Source organism: Rhinopithecus bieti, unplaced genomic scaffold, assembly GCF_001698545.2.
Source record: "Rhinopithecus bieti isolate Rb0 unplaced genomic scaffold, ASM169854v2 scaffold_28055, whole genome shotgun sequence".
NCBI lineage: Eukaryota > Metazoa > Chordata > Mammalia > Primates > Cercopithecidae > Rhinopithecus > Rhinopithecus bieti.
The window spans coordinates 2,266,396-2,271,014 of record NW_016812914.1 but is presented as its reverse complement, the minus strand read 5'-3'; positions in this window follow the sequence as shown (position 1 = coordinate 2,271,014).

Sequence of the window (4,619 nt, the reverse complement as noted above, 5' to 3'; positions counted from 1 at the left end):
CCGGGGCGGGCGGATCACCTGAGGTCGGGAGTTCGAGACCAGCCTGAAAACATGGAGAAACCCCGTCTCTACTAAAAATACAAAATTAGCTGGGCGTGGTGGCTCATGCCTGTCATCCCAGCTACTCGGGAGGCTGAGGTAGGAGAATCACTTGAACCCAGGAAGCAGAGTTTGCAGTGAGCCCACATGGCACCACTGCACTCTAGCCTAGGCAACAGAGCAAGACTGTCTCCAAAAAAAGAAAGAAAGAAATGGTGAAAATGGGGGCTGGGCGCGGTGGCTCACGCCTGTAATCCCAGCACTTTAGGAGGCCGAGGTGGGCAGATCACATAAGGTCAAGAGTTCAAGACCAGCCTGGCCAACGTGGTGAAACCCTGTCTCTACTAAAAATACAAAAAAATTAGCCGGGCATGGTGATGCACACTTGTAATCCCAGCTACTCAGGCGGCTGAGGTGGGAGAATCACTTGAACCTAGGAGGTGGAGCTTGCAGTGAGCCGAGATCACCCCGCTGCACCCCAGCCGGGGTGACAGAGCAAGACCAAAAAAAAAAAAAAAAAAAAAAGAAATGGTGAAAACGGTGAATTATATGTTATGTGTATTTTACTACCATTTTTTGTTTTTTTCTTTTTTGAGATGCAGTCTTGCTGTCACCCAGGCTGGAGTGCAGTGGCGCAATCTCGACTCACTGCAGCCTCTGCCTCCCAGGTTCAAGCGATCCTCCCACCTCAGCCTCCCAAGTAGCTGGGACCACAGGTGTGTGCTACCATACCTGGCTAATTTTTGTAATTTTAGTAGAAACGGGATTTCACTCTGTTGGCCAGGCTGGTCTCAAACTCCTGACCTCAGGTGATCCGCCCACCTTGGTCTCCCAAAGTGCCGGGATTACAGGCGTGAACCACCACACCCGGTCTCCACCATTTTAAGGCTCCAGGAAGAGTTATTTGGACTCAGGTCATCAACAGAGCCCCTAATTCATCCAGAATCTGTCTTGAAAAAAAGATTTAGACCGCTGGCTCTCAAGGTGTGGTCCCTGGGCCAGCCACATTAGCCTCACCTGGGAGCTTGTTAGAAATGCAGTTTCCGAGACCAGGTGCGGTGGTTCATGCCCGTAATCCCAGTGCTTTGGGATTGAGGCTGAGGCAGGAGGATCACTTGAGCCCTGGAGTTCAAGACCAGCCTGGGCAACATAGCAAGACTAGATCTCTACAAAACAAATTAAAAATTAGCCTGGGGCCGGGCGCGGTGGCTCAAGCCTGTAATCCCAGCACTTTGGGAGGCCAAGACAGGCGGATCACGAGGTCAGGAGATCGAGACCATCCTGGCTAACATGGTGAAACCCTGTCTCTGCTAAAAAAATACAAAAAAAAAACTAGCCAGGCGAGGTGGCGGGCTCCTGTAGTCCCAGCTACTTGGGAGGCTGAGGCAGGAGAATGGCGTAAATCCGGGAGGCGGAACTTGCAGCGAGCTGAGATCCGGCCACTGCACTCCAGCCTGGACGACAGAGCGAGACTCCGTCTCAAAAAAAAAGAAAAAAATTAGCCTGGCTTGGCCAGATGCAGTGGCTCATGCCTGTAATCCCAGCACTTTGGGAGGCCGAAGCAGGCGGATTGCCTGAGGTCAGGAGTTCGAGACCAGCCTGACCGTCATGGAGAAACCCTGTTTCTACTAAAAATACAAAAATTAGTCGGGCATGGTGGCGCATGCCTGTAATCCCAGCTACTTGGGAGGCTGAGGTGGGAGGATCACTTGAGCCCAGAAGTTCGAAGCTGCAGTGAGCTATGATCACACCACTACAGTCAAGCCTAGGCAACAGAGCAAACCCCGGTCTCAAAACAAACAATGAAAAGGGAAAGAAATGCAGGTTCCCAGGCCCCCACTCAGACTTCACACACCAGAAACTGAGCAGAGTTGGCAGGGGGCACAATCTGGGTGTTCATGACTCCCCACTTCCAGACATTCAGATGCCAGATAAAGTTTGGGGGAAGGGGCCGGGCGCGGTGATTCATGCCTGTCATCGCAGCACTTTGGGAGGCCGAGGTGGGTGAATCACTTGAGGTCAGGAGTTCAAGACCAGCCTGGCCAACATGGAAACCCCATCTCTACTAAACATACAAAAATTGGCTGGGTGTGGTGGTGGGCGGTTGTAGTCCCAACTACTTGGGAGGCTGAGGCAGGAGAATCGCTTGAACCCGGGAGGCAGAGGTTGCAGTGAGCCGAGATAGCCCCATTGCACTCTAGTCTGAGTGACACAGTGAGACTCCGTCTCAAAACAAAGAAAAGAAAAGAAATGCAGGTTTCCAGGCCCCAACACAGACTTGGCACAGCAGAAACTGGGCGGGGTGGTGGTGGGGGGCACAATCTGGGTGTTCATGACTTCCCCCTTCCAAGCAATTTGGATGCCAGGTAAAGTGGAGGAAGGGCTGGAGGTTAGAACATTGATGAGGATAATGAAGAGGAAATATATTTTTCAAAAAAAGATACTAAAACTGGCCGAAGAGTCATAACTTAGAGATGCGGAAGTCAACATTAAAACAAGCAGTTAAAAGCAGCCTTTTGGCCGGGCACGGTGGGTCACGCCTGTAATCCCAGCACTTTGGGAGACTGAGGAGGGCAGATCACCTGAGGTCAGGAGTTCCAGACCAGCCTGGCCAACATGGTGAAACCCCCGTCTCTACTACAAATACAAAAATTAGCTGGGCGTGTTGGTGGGCGCCTGTAATCCCCAACTACTCGGGAGGTTGAGGCAGGAGAATCGCTTGAACCTGGGAGGCGGAGGTTGCAGTGAGCCAAGATTGCGCCACTGCCAGTCTGGGTGACAGAGCGAGACTCCATCTCAAAACAACAACAACAACAACAAAGCAGCCTCTTGTGGGGGAAATTGCAGGGAGGCGACATCACACCTATAATTTTCTGAACAAATCTAGATGACTCAACTCTTAAAAATGCACACTGTAGGCCGGGCGCGGTGGCTCACGCCTGTAATCCCAGCACTTTGAGAGGCCAAGGTGGGTGGATCACAAGGTCAGGAGATCGAGATCATCCTGGTTAACATGGTGAAACCCCGTCTCTACTAAAAAAATACAAAAAATTAGCCAGATGTGGTGACGGGCGCCTGTAGTCCCAGCTACTCGGGAGGCTGAGGCAGGAGAATGGCGTGAACCGGGAGGTGGAGCTTGCAGCAAGACGAGATCGCACCACTGCACTCCAGCCTGGGCAACAGTGCGAGACTCCGTTTAAAAAAAAAAAAAAGCACACTGTATAACTTTATTATTATTATTATTATTATTATTGAGAAGGAGTCTCGCTCTGCCGCCCAGCCTGGAGCGCAGTGTGGTGGGATCTCAGCTCACTGCAACCTCCGCCTCACGGGTTCAAGCGATTCTCCTGCCTCAACCTCCCTAGTAGCTGAGATTACAGACGCACACCACCACACCCGGCTAATTTTTGTATTTTTAGTGGAGATGGGGTTTCACTGTGTTGACCAGGCTGGGCTTGAACTCCTGACCTCAGGTGTTCCGCCTGCCTTGGCCTCCCAAAGTCCTGGGAGAACCACTGCACCCAGTGTAACTTTAATGCAAGATAAAAACTTTGTACACTGCACCGCATGTGTAACTTTAATGCAAGATAAAAACTTTGAAAAAAAGGCCGGGCGCGGTGGCTCATGCCTATAATCCCAGCACCACTGCACTCCAGCCCGGGCGACAGACTGTCTCAAAAAACAAAAACAAACAAACAAAAAACTTAAAACAACAACAACAAAAACTAGGGCCGGGATGGGGTGGCAGGAGGGGAGAGGCAAGGGACAGTGAGGAGGGGCTGGGGTCCGGGAGAGCCACCAGCCTTCTGTGCCTTCCCCACATCCCCCACACCCCTGCTCCACTGTTCCCATAACGCAAGGTGGAAAACCGAGGCTGCCGGGCAGGGGCCGGTTGCGTGGTTTCTGGCGCCTCCTGGTGGCCATAGTGGCTACTGCTGTCAGCAGCAGGTACTGCAGGCTGGAGGGACCGTAGTCCATTTACACCAAAAACATATATTGAGCACCTACTGTGTACCAGGCACTGTGCTAGGCCATAGGACACGCCAGGGATGAGCACGACAAAATCCATGACCTCTGTAAGGTGTCATTCTAATTTATTTATTTATTTATTTATTTATTTGTTTGTTTTTTTGAGACGGAGTCTTGCTCTGTCGCCCGGGCTGGAGTGCAGTGGCCGGATCTCAGCTCACTGCAAGCTCCGCCTCCCGGGTTTTACGCCATTCTCCTGCCTCAGCCTCCCGAGTAGCTGGGACTACAGGCGCCCGCCACCTCACCCGGCTAGGTTTTTTTTTTTGTATTTTAGTAGAGACGGGGTTTCACCGTGTTAGCCAGGATGGTCTCGATCTCCTGACCTCGTGATCCGCCTGTCTCGGCCTCCCAAAGTGCTGGGATTACAGGCTTGAGCCACCGCGCCTGGCCTATTTATTTATTTTTGAGCCAGGATCTTGCTCTGTTCCCCAGGCTGGAGTGCTGGGGTGCAATCTCGGCTCACTGCAACCTCTGCTTCCTGGGCTCCAGCAATTCTCCTGCCTCAACATCCCAAGTAGCTGGCACTACAGGCGCCCGCCACCATGCCTGGC